Raw genomic sequence first — 18,686 nt, 5'->3', positions numbered from 1 at the left:
AGTCTGAGAGCGAATCACATGTTTTATAGTGCCGGTTTCATCCCTTTAAGCAAACCATTTATTTAAACATAATCGTATAAAGTGCAAAGTTTTATTGTGAAAGAATAACATATTATCTTTTACATTGTCTCCTCTCAAAATCTTCCGGTGATGTATGAGCTTATGAGCAGCTTACATCCCATTCTCTGAAATGAAGCATTCAATAACTATAGAACATAATCTCACCATTAACAACTTTCCATCCCATTATCTCCTCTCAAATATCAACTCAAATTATATTTTGATCGGTCCTTAAATTCATAATGAAGCATTCAATAACTATAGAACAAAACTTTGGTATATATACCAGTTAACTTCCAAAGGCACGTTTTAGTTAAATACAATGATTAGAATCTGTATGATGGTATCGTTTCAAGTTTATGAAATCAAACTAATAAACAATTTCAAACTCTATTTGCAAATTAAAGAATTGGAAGTAGTTGTTTACATCTTTAGTGAAATATGAATCTGGATTGATTGTTGCTCAAAGAATCTGGATTGATTCTTAGGAATATTAACATTGTTGACCAATGGTAATGACCTGCTCGCCGGGCAGTTCGAAACTCTTCTCATGTCTCTAACATAGTCTAGAGCGATGTACGCCCGTTTTTCTTTCATGTCTCTAACAATTTCCCGTTTTGCGGTTCTGGTGAATGTATACCCACGTTCTACGTTCTGGTAGAATCTCATCAACCAGACGGTTAGATAACGTCCTGCTAGATCTAACCGGAGGATGGCATGTGGCAAGGCGTAACCCTCGTAAATAGGATGGCGTGTGGCAAGGCTTAACCTGTCATGTGTGTGTGGAGAGAATGATATGTCAGAAAACAAGCATCAAAATCTATCATGGTGGATCCTTTCTATTGGGTACCTGATAATAGCACCACAAAGGTCCATCAAGTTACATACAAATACTATTTCAACAAAATTTAAGATATTCATGATCATATCAAGCTACTACTGAGAACCAACTGGTAGCAAGTCGTAACTTCTTAGACTTTTAAATTAAGGGAAACATCAGGTAAGGTCAACTATCTATTCTAGCAAGAAAATAGAATTAAATAGAATAAGTAAATAAACAAAATAACCAACTTTCTAGTTACCACATACACTTAAACACATACAGGTATAAAAGACGTTTTATTGTGGGTCAAACAGGTTGATCCGGGTTGGGTTACCCCTCAACATTTTTATCCACTTTCTTGACATGTTATAGGTAACTAATGCATTATACATGAGAACAAAAAACTATCTTCTTATAATAGTAATAAGTAATGTCTAGTTTATTTGAATATATTGATTTAAGAAGCTGAAAATATTTGACGACTTTCAACCCGCTTGATTATTAAGTAAATTTCTAAACTTGACCATTCAACCCATTAGAAACAGAATTTAACCCCCAACATCACAATTTCAAGTAAAGGGTTGAAATTGCAAAAAACCTTATCAGCTAAAGGTTCTCTACCCCAAGGCTGATTCCATTCCATATACTCAAATAATAGGCAACCTTGAGAGCTAACAGAATCAAGATTGACACCATTACAAAAGCCTTCTTGAAGAACGTAATACCCATCATTCATTGACAAATGATTCATTCGACAATGGTGGGTATTCATCCAGACAACGGGTACACTTTTCTGCAACAATAAATATATATATAATTGTGTGGCAACTATACAAGGGTAATAGACTTGTATAATGATGACTATACAACGGTTCAATATAAAATTGCAATAGTCAAACATAATTTAGCTATTTTTGGGTCACCAACAACAAACATAAACTACCAAAGTAAAAACACCCCCTTCCTTTATTATCTTGCCAGGGTAAATGTGATTGAGTGTACATGTCGCAGGCTAGCAAAAGGTAGCATCAATAAAAAAAGTTCTGAAATAGAAGATGCAAAGTATATTCAAAGCAAAAAAGAAACCAATATAATTGATTAAAATATAAAACTAAAATACAAATCAAAGCTAGCAAAAAATTACCCGTAAGGATATACATAATTCATATTCAGAGTAATAATGTTATTACTAAAATAATACACTTTTTTCTAATAGAAGAGTTTCATGCCAGCCCAAACCAAAACAGTGACCTCGTTTTAACGTGTCACCCAGCCGGACTTGTCCTCAGTATGTATACAATGATGAAATCTAGAGGTGACAAATGTGACCTGTATATTTAAAGGCATAATCAAATATTATTCAAATCATATCATATTTGACAATTTACCTTTTTATAACAAAATTTGGAGAAGAGGTGTTTTGGGTCAACTCAACCCAATTCCAAATTATGCATTTTGATCCAAGCCCATTTTGACCCGTTACAGCAACCCCCTGGCTGGCCCATTTGCCATCTCTAAACTAATGCAATTAAAAAAATTGCAAGACACCAACCTGAATGCCATATTTGAAACCTGGTGTCCGAAAGAAGTCCATTTATTGCTTCAAGCAAGAATTCTGCACTACTATATATGACAAGATAAAAAATTTTGTTACAAAAATCACATACTTATGAATAATATACCAAGTTCAGAAGGGTTGGGTTGGTTGGCCCGTTAGTAGCCCTCATGGTTTGGTGCTATTGAAACTATCCCTATAGAGCAGAAAACGAAGTTAAAATTGTACATAATATGAAACGATAAATAGAATATCCGAGCTGAGTCATGATTATGATATGAAATGATTTACCAATCCCTGAATAGCCTTCAAATTTCCATTAAAAATATCTCTTGAAGATTGGCATCAAGTTTTGCTGAACCTGTATAAACCACAATTCAATAATATATGCTACAAAATCAACAGATTTTATAAATATGATTTAAGTATTTATCTATAAATGAGTCCCTACCATTCATGGCATACTTTGTTGTGTCCCAAAATAACCAACCAGTACCGTGAGCTCAGCCTGCCGTGTAAAAGTGGAGATGGGTCCATCCCCAAAGATCGAAACTTTATTGTCTGGGTTGATATCGACACGCCTATAGGCATGGATACCAGCATTAAGTGGCTTACACATGGCCCCTTGCCCCCTTCTTCCAAACTCACATTATCTAGTGTAATTAGTACTTAGTAATTTTAGTGTATGGGTTCCACTCAACTACTTTTTATATCCCTACACAAGATAACAAAATAGAAAAGGTCATATGTGAAGTTAGTCAGAAGCGATCAATAAAAAATATGGAAAATAGCAAATCACATACACTTCTACCTTGAGAACAATCAGATTGCTAGCCTCAAGTAATGACCTTTGTCCTCCTCTCACTTGGGACTTTCAAGTTGATATGTCTTTCTCTTTAGGATCTTCTGCAACTAATAATTTATCTCCACTAAGCCTTAACTGAAAAACGAAAAACCTTAGCAATAGGCAACCAATAAAAACGCAAATAAAGACCCAAAATTGTACATATATGAGTTTGATAGTAGGAATCAATAACCTGAGATAGTAACCTATCCAAGAACATCAACGACCTGAAACAAACAGAAAAAAAAAGTTGAAGCGATGAAACCCTAATGCCCAAATTCGTCGTTTGAACTGTTGAATGTGGTCCCTTCATCGCGATTTATGCTACCAATGACTGTTTTGAATCAAGAATTATGTACCTTGTGATTGATTTCAGAAATTTTGTGGCGCCAGGGTGTGTTAAATGACAAAAGGGTGTAGAACGGAGGCGGCGCCGATGTCCGACTCAAACAACAGCGGCGGCGAGTAGAGGAGAAGGGCTTACCGGCGGCAGTTGTGTGAAGCAAACCATTAATACTATCATTAAACTTCGATTTCAAACAATAAAAAATATAATCATAACAAACCCTAACTAAAATCTAGATGCTTACCAGATCTTGAATGAAGAACAATTGAATGTAAGTTTGAGATCACGATTGAAGAACGCGGTACCAACGGTGTGTTTATTTATGTGCATATATCATATCTGCTACAAACTGAAAGATGTATGGAGGTGAATATTTGGATGCAAGGGTCTATATTATATAAGACCACTGGGCAACTGCATTCTACCCACGTCCTAGCAACCGTGCCTAGTGGAGAAGATGGGCCACAAACCATGGGAGAGTACACAACTGCCCTTAACTGCCACCACAGCAGTTATTTTTTGGAGTTTAAGTGGCTGAGATTTAATCTTAGCCAAATCCAATGATGGAGATTGATTTAAGAGTTGGTTAGACTTAATGAGTTTAATATATATATATATATATATATATATATATATATATATATATATATATATATATATATATATATATATATATATATATATATATATATATATAATTCAACCTAGTTTAGCTCATTTCGTGTTGACCTAACCTAAGAGGACTAACAAGTAGGGGTGAGCAAATTTAGTTCGGAACGAAAACAACCAAGGACCGGGCCGAAAACACACCTAACCCTACCTGAACCTAGGCATCTCGGTGTTTAGTTCAGTTTCTCTATTGCTTTTGAAATAGGGTTGGGTCGGTTCCGGTTATTTTATTCAAGAAACACGACATGGACTTGGGAACTGAAAATAATTTGCAAATTAAAATAGACTGGGCTTCCCAGTACCGAATGGAGCTTTATACCTAATTATATCACATAACTCACAGAAACTTACGCATAACAAACGATCTGTATTGAATTTGCATTCTACTTCTTGGCTCTAGCTGCATCTGTGATTCATTCATCAATCGCCGGCTGCTCCTTGATGAGGTAAGCGAGCTTATATTAAATCAATAGACAATACACATGTCATATATCCACAATTGATTTCTAAATGATACAATGATCATTGATCGATATATTATAAACGATACAATCATTAACATTTAACCCGTTTGACTGTTTCGACTTGTTTCTGTCCGCAATTAGCGAAGACACAATCACTTATATCAATTGTTAATCCCCGCAGCAAAGTAGGGATTAACACTTAACAGTTGACCCGTTTAACTGTTTCAACTTGTTTCTGTCGACAATTAACGTTAATTATTAGTACTATCCTGTTTGCACTTTGCAACCAATCTGCAGGCATTGTTTTTTTAAATAGATGACCCATTTGACGTTGTTGTTAGTATAACAGTCGACTCGTTTAACGCAGCTGCTGGTATGTTATAGACTATATTACAACATAAGTGCTTAATTAAACTTTAAGCATGTTGTACAAAACACTTTCTTTATCCTAATTTATGGTATCGTTTATTACTTACAGAAGCATGGAACACTTCAAGATCTATTTAAACTGTAGAGATTATCTTTATATAGGTTTATTCAAGTGTTGATAGAATATTATTTTTAAAGGGTAAATATTTAAAAAAAAAGTGAGTCAGACCTCACACAAGGATTGAAATGTATCAAGCCAATTACAAGGATTGAATGTTGTGTTTAACTGTTTGTTCTTCATCGTTTGGCATCAGAACATGAATCAGGGATTTTGAGGAAAATTGTTTAATGTCGGGTCGGTTTTTTTTATTCTTGGACCGAGCTACCCTAAAATAAAAATATCCGAAACCGATTAATGTATTAGGGTAGTGAATCGATTAGTGATTCAATAGGTTTTCGGTTCTCGGGTCGGGTTTTAACTTTTGCTCACCCCTACTAACAAGTGGGATCCTAAAAGAAGGGGTATGATCAAATACAAAACAATCTTAATCTAGGAAGTAAACCGGGTCAAAGGAACTCTGATTGACTTCATTCCAACGGCGTTGGGAACTGGTCGATGTCGTAAGGTCAGTCAAAAATAAAGTTAAAAGTGTCCTATTCACCTTTTATTAGTAAAGGACAAGTAGGGTGTCGAATCCACGGGGAATCAGTGGAAAGTATGAAAGCCCGTTGTTTGTGACAATTATCTAAATTAAAACTAATTGCTTTTTGCAGTTTGTGCGAGTAATTATGAAAACGAATGTGAAATTGTAGTTGTATACAATGATGAGAAAATGACCAATCTCCGGGTTTTCAGGTTATGCAGAAAATCGGGTCAAGTAATTACTACCGGTTGGAAATCACATAGACATGATTTGATAAACTTGTTTTGATAAATAATTAACGGATAATATATTTGCTTGCAGTGATCCACGATCGAAACCGAAGGATTGATGCAAATGAATAGTAATCCAATTAATTACCAAATCGAGATTTCATAAACATAGGCAAGTTCAATGCTTAAAGGTTTAAAATCAATGACTGATGTGTTCAAAATACAACATATAAATTACATCAAATGAGCCATAAAATCAACCACTTTCTAGTATTAATGTTGGAAAAAGCTTGTGTTTTTGTTCCTTTTGAATAAACAGGGTTAAATGAGCTTAAAATAACAAAAGAAGCAAAAAGACAGCAAAAACCAACATAAAATGCTATAAAGAAGGATTGACCAACTTGCCGAGCCCCCATCCACATCCAAACCCAAGAAATAACAAAGATAGAAGCTCTAGCACGGGGCCGTGCTCACCTAGCACGGGTCGTGCCTGGTGGGAATTTACTGCAACAGAAAAAGACAATAACAAAACACAAAATTTAAGCTCAACACGAGGCTGTGCTAAAGTAACACGGGGCGTGGTCAACTCTTAGATTTCCAGAATCTGAAGAAGTACAACAAGTACATTGGCCACGGGCCGTGCCGTTGACACAGAGGCCGTGTTAGTACAAGTCAACACTGCAGTTAATCTAGAAGAGAGAAACTGATGACCACGGGGCCGTGCCAGGCGGGCACGGGCCGTGCTGGATGTTCTGTTTTCAGCTATAAATAGGGATGCTTGGTTCCACTTTAACTCATCCCTTGGCAAACCACTTCTCTCTCACTTGCCACCACTCCACCACCACTACAACACCATCATCCACCACCATCATCCACTTTCCATCTTTTGAGTGTGTGTATAGTCTCGGGATCCAAGATTGATCGTAAGAATCTTTGTCAAACAAAGGCCATGCTTGGCTAAATTCTTACATCACTTGGTGAAGGCTTTTTTTATGTATTCTCTTTTATGATTTCCAATCTTTGGCTACTTTTTAATTGGGTATGTATTAATGACTTTAATAATTAGTTTTTTTATATTGAAGGCGAATTTATTCAAATACCCTTCATATGTTCGTTTACTCAACATGTTCATGTCTTTACGGTCTATATAAAGCATGTTAATTAACCCGAAAGGGAGATTAGAAGGGTGGTTTCGAATTTATTCAAATACTCTTCATATGTTCGTTTACTCAACATGTTCATGTCTTTACGGTCTATATAAAGCATGTTAATTAACCCGAAAGGGAGATTAAAAGGGTGATTTGGGTAATTCTATGTCTCGTTCAGCGTATAGATCCTACGAGAACCTGGTTCAAGCCTAGTAACACCACACTAGTCGGGGCGGGCATTACCCACCACGGGAGAGGTGCAAAAAGCTTGAATCCCTTATTCTTAAACTACTATTAAAACTTTAAACCAACCCCGTGAGGATTGTATCCCTGCTGGCTCAGACCAACGGGTTGAGGGTGATCGCTGCCTTTTACAAGGGGTCCACCACATTTTGCATTAATAACTTAATTAATTATCTTTCAATATTCCGACCTAGTGGGATTGTATCCTTGCTGACTCAAACCACTAGGTTGAGGGTAACGTCGCCTCTAAAAGAGAGGCCTACTACTATAACTATGATAATCTCTTAAAATGCCCAAAGTGCGGAAATTATCAAAAGGGTACATGAAAGATAAGCTGGATCCAAGTGATTCTTTCTTGTCTATCATTTTTATTTTATTTTTATTTTCTGTTTTTATCTTTTTATTAGTTTAAAAATCTTTTCTCAAAAGTTGGTTCGATTAGAGGTTAACGATAAGCCGGTACTAAAAGCTCTTGTTCCTTGGACGACCTCGGTATCTTGCCATCACTATACTACGTCCGCGATGGGTATACTTGCCCTAGCGTGTGTGTAGAATGATAGTAGAATATCGTGTTTTATAAATTTAAAACATGAAATCGGCGAGTAAAAAGCGCTAAAATATAACTAAAAATATATACACCCGCACGCACGTCAAGTTTTTGGCACTGTTGCCGAGGATACAAGGATTTTAAGGAAGCTTAAAATTAACGGCCTAATCAAATTCTAACATTTTTTTCAAAACTGCGCGCTCACTTTAAATTTTTTTTATAGTAGGTTAACACGGGGCCGTGCTGCTGGGACACGCCACCGTGCTGCAGATTTTTCTAAAAACATTTTAAAACGCCCAGATACAGAACTGAACACGGGGCCATGCCGATTCAGCATGGGGCCGTGCTCAACTTTCTGTTAAATTTTTAATTTCTGTTTTTGATCCCGAGGCTCGTTGTTCTTCTGTGTATCTTCCAATACTACTCAGAAGACTACACCTACTATATAGATGATGATTATGAGGAACCTTTTGGTACCATTTGCAGAAAATCCCATTCGGTACAATATTGCGACCTTTTTAGACCATCAACCTCATACACTACTCCAAGTTCATCATACACCACTTATGAAGAACCAAGGTTTGAACTCCCAAAGTCAAGCTTTTGGGATACCAATCCGTTTGAAGATTACGACACTCTGATACATGGTCAAAAATCGGTGATCGTTTATGCTTAAGTTGATGTTTTTACGTACCTTTTAATCTTGAATAGCCTACTTTTAATGGGATTTGTGTGTTTACCGGTCTAAAAGAGTTTAAGGAGCTAATCAGGAGCTAAACGGAGCACCGGGACGCGAATCGGGTCAACCGGGATCAAGAAATGGAAAACAGAAAACAAGTTGGTGTTAACCATGAAGATTGGATGTGTTTTAGGGAATTTTAATTGATTTAAAATGAATATATTGTAAGATGGCATGATAGAGGGCTGAATTACGAGTACGTGGGCGAAACCGGTGAGTAAAACGGAGTTATAACGAAGAAGTTATAAAGAAAACAGTTTCGGACAAAACTGGCAAAACTAGGCAACGTCGGCGACGCCCTCTGGATTGTTCCGTCGGCCAGAAACCTCCGTAAACAGCTAATTAAGCCGTCGGGCGAAACTGAGACTTCCAAGAGCCGTCAGGGACGCCCTAAATGGCCGTCGGGGACGCCCCTTACTTTCTTGCATCGCGAAAATTATGTTTCTTTTGAATGGGGACGAGTTATAACACCATTATTGACCAAGAAATGGGAGTTACACTATCTTTTGAGTTTGAATTGAGTTCTTGGAGCCATATATCATCACCACTTCACCTCTAATCCATTCCATCATCCTTTATCATTCGATTTCACCATCCAATTCAGATCCTAACCCTCATTAATCCATCAATCATTCGATTCATTCATCATCATCATCTCACCCAAACCCTAATCATCATTTCCTCCATATCCAAGCTTCAAGATAACAATGTTCAAAGTCTCAAGCATCCGTTGATCAAGTCTCGTCTACCATGAGCGGCTAATTTCTTGGAGGTTTCACCCCGGTGTAGGTTATTGTAAGTCTAGGGTTTGAACAATGTTTTAGTTTGATTTTGTGACAACTTGAAATGTATTTGAATTGATTGACAACTGTCTTGCATTTGAACTAGATTTGTGAATTGTCGAGTGAGTTATGAATTTTGACTTTGCGAAACAAGTTTGTGCAATTATGCCTTGTCATTCAAAAGGTTTTACTTGTCCGAAGTAACGAAATGCATTGTGGTCCGTGATATGCGTTGATAGCAATTGGCACCTAAGCTTTGATGATAGAAATCCATTAATATATTCAAGTGAATCAAATTTAAAACGTGTAAGAACCCTAGGATTGCAATTACCGAACCGGGTGTGAGCCTTGTTTTCTCTATCTTGTTTAAACCTTTGATTATATTCTTGCAATTGTTAATTATTAGTAGTTATCAACCCGATTACTTTAGTAATTTTAATTCACATCTTTTCAATCAAACAAAAATACACAAAAACAAGATAGCAAGCTTCATAATTTTGACATCTTTTAAGAATTCATCCAAGTTCAATCGCAAACCACATACTCTTCGTGGTTCGACCCCTTGTTACCACTAGCTATTTGTTAAGGGTAAATAGGGCTTATAAATATTATCTTTGACCGGAGCGCGACACTTCGGTCAAATTTTGGCGCCGTTGCCGGGGAGTGCGTGCGCTTTGTGTTTTGATATTGTTTGAATTTGTGTGATTAACTGTTTAATTTGCATAAATTCTTTTCTTGTACTTTGTCTTATTCCTTGTTACGCGGGGTGTGTTACTTGTGCAGGCTATAGGTAGTGCATGCATACGCGGAACTCCGGGAGGACTTCACCGTTAGTCTACGAACCGGAAATTGAAAGAGTTGCAAGAAGAAATTTTGCAAGCCGGTTGGAAGCAACACTTGCTTCTAACCAAGTCACCCAAACACCACAACTCACACCATCCATTGAAACCGATTCAATGGCAAATCAAAGCTCAAAACAAAACCTTAACCAAAACCAAAATTCGAACCAATTCCAATACCGAAGCAATTTCAATCCCGCCCAAAATGTACAACCTATACCTCAAGAGCAACCGGGTGGTAATACCAATTCTAGACCACCCACACCACCTTTCCGAAACCAAAATCCCAACAACACCCAAAGAACACCCCAACAACAAAACCTTCACCTACAAAATTCCTTACCCATTCACCTCGATGACCGGAATGTCAATTCCGACCGTAGAGGCAATCGAGACCGTAGCAATCCCGCGAATGAAGACCCGTTCTTTAATATAGATGATTTGAGAAACGCCATCCCCGATGATGAGCCGTTTAGTGTTCCCGGTTACCAATCGCCGGAACATGTGAGTGTTGATACGGAATATTCGGATGATGGGGGATATTACGATGATCGGGCTAATGATGATGAAGATTGGGGGTATGTGAATAGGGGTAACGTCTACAATGCTAGAGGTTTTGAAGATGATGAGTTTGGCTACCAAAACGGCAACTTTGTGGGGAACGATGACTACGGGTATGGGAATGTGAGAAATGACGGTTATGAAAACAACCGCCAACCACGAAACAACAACCAAAGGAACCGGAATGATGGCTATTACAACAACAATAACAACAACAATGCTAACCCTAACCGGATTCCTCATTTCGTGGGAGGGGGTAATCAAAGGGGTAACCAAGGTGGAAACCAAAGAGGTGATAGGGGAGGTGATAGAAAGGATAATCGAAGGCCGGTGCATCAAGAAGTTAACGGTCCTCATCATCGTCAACAACCTCCACGGGGAGTAAATGACCGTTTTAGACTGGTGGTTACTGATAATGACTCTCCAATAGTGTGTGAAAGGAGAATGTTTGATTGCAAGCCTCACTACATCAACATACTTCCCCATTTCAATGGGAGGTCTAATGACGAACCTTACACCCATTTAGCGGAGTTTTCGTCTATATGTAGCACAATCGAGGGGCATAATTTTGCATTGGAAGAAGTCAAGCTTCGGTTATTCCAGTTTTCGCTAAAAGATAAGGCGAAACAATGGTTTCTTACACTTCCAGCGAATAGTATTCGGACATGGGGTGAGATGCAACAAGTTTTTCTTGATGAATACTATTCGATGGCGAAGATCGATGATGCTAGAGACGAATTTAGATCTTTCCGCCAATTATCAAGAGAACCGTTGCATGAAGCATTCACAAGGTACAAGGAATTGATTCGAAAATGCCCACATCACCAAATAGAGAAGTGGGAATTGGTTAAGTGTTTTGTATGAGGATTGGATAATGAGACGTGGAATCGTCTCGAGTCAACGAGCAATGGAACTTTATTGAGCAATCATGAAGCTGATGATTGGGAATTTCTCGAGCGGATGAGCAAGCGGTCAAAGGAAAAGGAATCGGCCGATAGAGCTAAGAAACATCCCGTTTCCCGGTCACTTCCTGATCTTGATTCTAAGGATCGAATTTCTACTTTAGAACGGGAGATAGCTCGTATGAAAAAGAAGGAGGTGAATGTGGTACAATTTGCGGTGTGTGAAGATTGTGGGGATATCGGCCATAGGACCGAGTAATGTCCAACGGGACCGGGTGATTACACCGAGGAGGTAAATCAAGTGTACGGGGATCGAAAGAAATACGATATGAATTCCAACACTTACCATCCGGGTTTGAGAAATCACCCTAACTTCCGGTATGGTAATGCCTCGAATCAAATGGACCCGAATTTTCAATCGGGAAATCAAGGTGGTCAAGATGGTTCCTCTTATAACAATCGTCAAGGTTGTAACCAAGGGGGTTACCAAAGGAATTACAATCAAGGGGATAACCAAGGGTATCAAAACCATGAAAGCAATTATCAACGCGGTTACAACCAAAGTGGAAATAGGGGTGGTGCTTCAAACTCTCAAGGTGATGATTCATTAAACTCTAAACTTGATGCTATTATGAATGCTATCAACCATTCAAATCAAGAGATGAAGAAAGAGTTTGAGGTATGAGATAAATCCCATAAGGCGTTGGAGAAGCAAGTGGGCCAACTTGCGGAGAAAATGGCTCAAATGAAGGGAAGCATGGGAAAGCTTCCAAGTGACACTACAGTGAACCCGAAGCATCAAGGTTCTAGCACAAGCAACGTGAGGAATGCACACGTTAGCGCGGTAAGTATTCTTTCAAATGATGAAGTTTGTAGTGTTGACACAATTCGTTGATGGTGTAGTGGAAGATATAAGTAATGAGCCAGAAAATGAAAATAAATAAGAAACGATTTCACAAAGTACAATTGAAAATGTAACTAAAATTGCTTTTTTGTGAAAATTGTTTAAATCAACTTAACCCGCCTAATACATCGAAAAGTGAAGAACGGTGCCCACCAAAGGACGAGGGGTGGGAAAATTTTAAACAAGCTAAAATTAATTTGCCGTTACTTGATGACATTAAAAAGGTTCCGGCTCATGTGGAATGCTTGAAAGAGTTGAGCATTGAAAAACGGCACAATAAATTACCCGAACCGATTGATTTGGTATCACATGTTAGTGTCGTTTTATCAAGTGCGCTTCCCCAAAAAGCTCAAGATCTAGGAGATCCTCTTATTCCAATTCAAATTGGAACATTCAAAATTGAGAGGGCGCTCCTCGATCTTGGAGCTTGTGTGAGCATTTTACCCGGGAGTTTGTATGACCAATACGATTATGGTCCATTAAAAAAATTTGATACTCCCGTGGTATTGGCCGATCAGACTCCCACGCATCCAAGGGGGATGGTGGAAGATGTGATTGTTAAGGTGGATGATTGCTACTACCCAGTTGACTTTTTGGTAGTAGACTATGTTGGGTGTGTTAAGGACACCCAACCGATAGTTATATTGGGTAGACCGTTCCTGGCAACTGCTAATGCCATAATAAATTGTGCAACGGGAACGTTAAGCATGAAATTTGGGGACCAGGAATTAAATTTAAATGTTTTTCCAAATTTCACTAACCCGCTCGGTGAGGATAAGTGTCTAAAAAGGACATAAATCCAAACAAAAAGGTATGCACTATGGTTGGTAGGTTTGGAGAAACAAAGAGGAAGACGGTCAAGAAGAAGAAGGCGAATAAGTCACCTCAAGAAAAGAAGAAGGAAGAGGAGGTGAGGAAGTTTGGACCATTTGGCAACAAATGGTATGAATCACCGGTGGGTGATTTTGAGGAGTTCGTGGGCGGCAAGCACGCCATTCGACCACCATGAGGTGGTAAGTCAATTGTTGTTGTATATTTTCTTTCACAATTCGTTTTAGTTTTTCTTCGTAGTTTTGTTGTTGTTGTTGTTGTTGTATAATTTTGTTATTTCGTTTTAGTAGTTAAATGAACGTTGTGGGTGTGTTCCCTACATAACCATCACGAGACCTACTCGTCCTTCCAAGCTATTGGGGGGTTTAAAAGGGCTTGTTGCATAAATTAAATGCAACCGTGATTCCTACGAAAGTGAGTTAGGATTGTTATTGTTGTAAATTATTTTCCACAAAAATCAAGGGAAATTAACGCATGATTTGGTAACACTTTCATAAAAATGGTAGAACTAAGAACCTAACAAATTTCAATGGTTGTGAGAAGCATGCTTCTACACAAGGGTTTAGATTTGTAGGTACACCATGTTCGCGGGACAACCGTTTTTTTGTGGAGAGAAGAAGAAGACAGGAGCATCTAGGGACAAAAATTAGGTGCATGCGTTTCCTTTTTACCTTGATTCTTAGATTAGTAATAAGTGGATTGTAATTGTATATTATTTTTCGGGGTGGAATTTTTGGGAAGTTAGCCATGTCACATCCCTTGTGCGTTTTAAAACTCTAGTTCTTACACATTGAGGACATATTTACCTCAAGTGTGGGGATGGGGGAGTAGTAAAAGTTTTCGATTTTGACCTGTTCATTTAAACACTACACATTGAGGACAATGTTTACCTTAAGTGTGGGGATGGGGGAAAATTTCAAAAATTTTTCAAAAATGTCTTGTTTCGAAAGTGATCTTAAAGCACAAGTAACTAAGTCAAAGAGGGATGTCACAACCCATTTGGTCTTTTGTCATGGTCAAGTTCGAATTAATAGCATGACGGGTATTTAGCGGGTGGTTATTTGGGAATAATCCGCCTAAGAAACTAGTATTTTATGCATGTCACATACCATACCCTTTAGATATGTAAGGTTTTGAGCCACTTTTACATCATAGATTACATACTTATGTTTCTTTGTTTGAGGGGACCATTAGTCATGTATTGTAGAACTTGCAACTTTTGATACGTTTGAGACCATAGACCGAATACAATCACGAGAATGATTAAGGCATTAGGTAAACCATTTCCATTTTACACCATTTTTTATATTCTTACCCAAAAATTTATCCCCTAGTAGCCAATTTTGAGCCTAATCCTTTCGTTTGACCACCCTAAAGCCCATAAACTTAAGTCTTTTTCTTTTAAACCCGTGTGATGGAAATTCGATTGTAGGAGTCGAGTTTGTATAGTTGTATTTGATTGTTTGCACAAAAAAAAAAAAGAGAAAAATCAGAAAATGTTATGAAAAAGATGAGAAAATTGTTGAGAAAAGAACAAAAATATATGTTCTTAGTTTGAGAAATAAAAGGCAAAAATCATTGCCTCGAAGTTGATGTTTATAGTTTAGTTTAGAGTAGTCGTTTCTAATAAAAGTCGAATTTTCATCACCTTAGCCACTTTAAGTTATCCTATTTCCTACCCTTAGCCTAGCCCCGTTACAACCCTTACAAAGACCTTATGACTTGTGTTTAGTATTCGTGTTCGGTGGTGGAGAATGATTGAGTTGCAATGTAACACCCGACCTTCACACGGTGAACACAAACCCTATTAACTTCGTTAACTCTATGTATTCACCTAGGCATTTCGTTTGAGCAAATAGATATAACGTATGAGAAATTTCCTACTGAGTGAAATGAGTATAAACTACGTGAAATTTTCATGTTATGAGAATTACAGGAATTTACATGCAACATGACTTTACATGCTATGTGACCTTGTTTGATACGTGACTTCATGTGCTATGTGCTTTGCATGATTCGCTTCGTGAACTTGTGTGAAACTACGTGTATTTACGTATAACAGTAAGGTTATTAACAAATCTATATCTTGACTTAAATTTCGGGGACGAAATTCCTGTAACATGGGGAGAATGTGACATCCCGTACTCTCGACCGTGATCGTCGAGAAGAGTAATCTATTTTAGTATGATTATTTTATTATTATTATTATTATTATTATTATTATTATTATTATTATTATTATTATTATTATTATTATTTATGAAATAACAACAACACGCGACAAGAAATTTACTTATGCATCAATGTTATCTTTTAAAATAACCGGGCCGCACACCTCCCTCGTAAATGGTCGAGATCCTTCCTCCTTCTTGTTGAATCATGCTCGGCCCAGACAAATAAACCCAACCCGCCATCCCCTCCCCCTTGCGACACCATGTAGCCCAACCCATACCCCTTCTCCCTGCGGCCCATTAGCTCAAGTCGCCTAACCCCCTTGTTTCAAGTATATACGTAAGGTTTAGTGCATGGAGAAACAATAACCCTAATCTATCACATTCAGCCGCACATCATCATCTCAGCTCCCCTCTCAAGAACTCCGATCACCGGAGTAATTCCGGCTGTGTTTTTTTGGCAAGCTCCACCCACCTCACACACCCCTCGTTCACTCTCTCTCACTCTACACTCTCGGGGAGCAAACGGCTCACCACCACTCGGTGGTGGCGACGCGCAACACAACGGCAGTAGCCGCGTCGTACGACGACGGTGATGGAGCCGGCAACGGCGTGGTCCGATGTCGAGGAAGATGAGAACACAATGGTGATGCTCGGTGGTACTGACGATGGCCGTTAGGGATTCCCGGTGATGGTAGTACCGGAAACATCAGTGGTGGTGTTGTTTTGGTATAATGTACGAATTAGGATTTTAAGAAACAGAGAAGTTTAAAGTTCTGGTACTTCGAGCCAGTTGTGGTTCGGTTCGGGCAACCCCTGTCATCTCAGAATTTGCTCGGGCGGGGTTTGTGTCTGATGCGACGGTGATTATCGGAGGCAGCCTACACCCTTTCATTTCACGAGTCCCTGGTTAGTATATGTTCAGCATTGATTTGTCCTACATTCTTGTTAGTTTTGGTTAGATGAGTATTAGTTGACTGTTTCGGTAGGAATGCAGTTTTAATTTGCTAGATGTTGAGTCTGACATATCACATATGTCTGATCTTATTCGTGATATGGTTCTGATGATATGTTAAATCTGTACTATATCTGCTTTTCATTGGTAATTTGATTTGTTTTCCTTCTAGTTTCTAACTGTGTTCATGATGTTATTGGACCAACACAAATCATTGAGTGGCTTGAAATTATTATAGTTGCAACCGTTTTGTAAATGGGGTGGGATTCTCTTTGTGTGATGTTTGTGTTTAAATAATGATAGTTTCACGAATTGCTTAAATAATCCTAAACATGGATCCGTTGAAATGATAAGAAGCTTTGTTATGATTTAGTAATTGTTAAGTGATGGTGAAAATAATATAGTTTCATGTATATAATTCAAAGTGGATAAAATGTTAACTGTTTTGAATATGAATTCGGACAGAATGAATGACATTTGCTGAGTTAGTGTGTCCTTCCTTTTCAAACCTGGTGATTTTGGTCGAACGTTTTTATTGTCAACTGATGTATAAACTTAGCTGCCATGATGTTAGGAATGAATAATATCAAAAACGGTAAACTTTGTTGAATGGTGGAAAACTGCTTATTTCGGGAATGTACGACTTGCAATGCATAATGTACAAGCACGTACAACACATCGTACACTCAGGGGTCGCACACTCAAAGTGTACAACCCCTAGTGCCCATCGTACAAGGACGTGATGCGGGTCACACACTCTTAGGGCCTGCACACTCTACTTGTACAAGCCTCAAATCGTCGAGTACAACTCAGTCGGCCAAGCCGTACACATGATGCGGGTCGCACACTTGGTGTGGACTGCACACTTGGTGTGGGCAGCACATTTAATTGGGCCTGGTGTCATTAATGGGGCTTTACACTTAAACAAGACCACACAAATGAATAGTGACCGCACACTTGAACCTTTAGATTATACGTTAACTAGACCATACACACTTCGGTGGGCCGCACACTTCAAGAACCCATGTCCCTATTAGCCCACACACGAATACTGTACACTGATCCATGATTTAACTGTGATAATATTAGTGAATGTGTGTGCATGTTAGTATAATACATAATGGTTGTTACTTGTACAACTACTTGGTAAATACGTGTTAAGATATGTGTAACTAATTACTTGTATACCGTCCTAACAAGTGGTAACCATAATAGGACGTGGTTGACCAACTTAGGACGAATGCTGTATCTACCGAGCAAAGCAAAGGTGAGTTCACTGCACTTTTCTAAGCATGCGTCCCGGTGGTTTGGGACATCTGGTAAACGTTTCTGAAGGGAATACTGGGTAAACTGTTTAATTGGGATGTTGGTTATTGAACACAGTATAAATCATGTAAGACCCCGTACATCTACCGTGTTGCTGAAGAAGCAACGAGGTATTTAGTTGATAGCGCTATTAGGTTTGGCACCCTCACACCGGGCCGAAAGGACGGGCGTGAACTAAATACCTGGACTTCATGACCAATGCCTAGTTAGAGGCATTGGGGTTGGGCATTCTCATCGTGTACATATAAGACCCCTTACATCTATTCAAGGTTGTTTGATACCTTGACCTCATGACCAATGCCTAAATGGAGGCATTGGGGTTGGGCATTCACATCTAGTCGCCGCATACGGTAATCGAGTTAATAACAACATCAAATCAAATCATCGAATCTGTGAATCGTTTTAATCTGGTAACTGGTATCTAAGTGCGTTAACAAAACTTTGAACTCACCAGCGTCGTCTGACACACTTGTCTGCATGCTTGCAGGTTTGTAGGTTTATATCGTTGGGATTTGCTGTCTGGGATGCTGGAGTGGTCATGGGTCGAGATACATGGGATCTCAATACAAGCTTAATGGTTTATGTACACATGGTTTACGAAATACTTAACAAATGAGTTTTGCTTCCGCTGTATACAACGAATGATATGTAATGTTTGTAACACTTTATGTTTATGAATGAAAGTTTTATTTAATTATAATTATGAGTTCAACGTGATTGGTGGCTTGGATCCT

The 18,686-nt window shown here is 38.4% G+C and overlaps 1 long non-coding RNA gene across 18 annotated transcripts; it reads right to left on the bottom strand.

Annotated features, from left to right (window-relative positions):
- Positions 1–375: 375 nt before the first annotated feature.
- Positions 376–4,115, bottom strand: LOC110916910. 18 transcript variants are annotated; one of them, XR_004882887.1, is made up of 10 exons: positions 3,873–4,115; positions 3,642–3,761; positions 3,476–3,509; positions 3,250–3,378; positions 2,890–3,153; positions 2,730–2,799; positions 2,566–2,634; positions 2,436–2,503; positions 1,482–1,676; positions 376–829 (listed from the first exon to the last, which is right to left on the bottom strand). It is a non-coding gene; the product is annotated as an uncharacterized LOC110916910 (long non-coding RNA). The 18 variants fall into 18 exon arrangements; XR_004882881.1 differs by having other exon boundaries at positions 377–829; positions 2,436–2,506; XR_004882886.1 differs by having other exon boundaries at positions 377–829; positions 2,436–2,498.
- Between the last annotated feature and the right edge of the window lie 14,571 nt (positions 4,116–18,686).

Source organism: Helianthus annuus, chromosome 16 (assembly GCF_002127325.2).
Source record: "Helianthus annuus cultivar XRQ/B chromosome 16, HanXRQr2.0-SUNRISE, whole genome shotgun sequence".
In the NCBI taxonomy this organism is placed as follows: Eukaryota; Viridiplantae; Streptophyta; class Magnoliopsida; order Asterales; family Asteraceae; genus Helianthus; species Helianthus annuus.
This window is presented reverse-complemented; position numbering and strand designations above follow the sequence as displayed.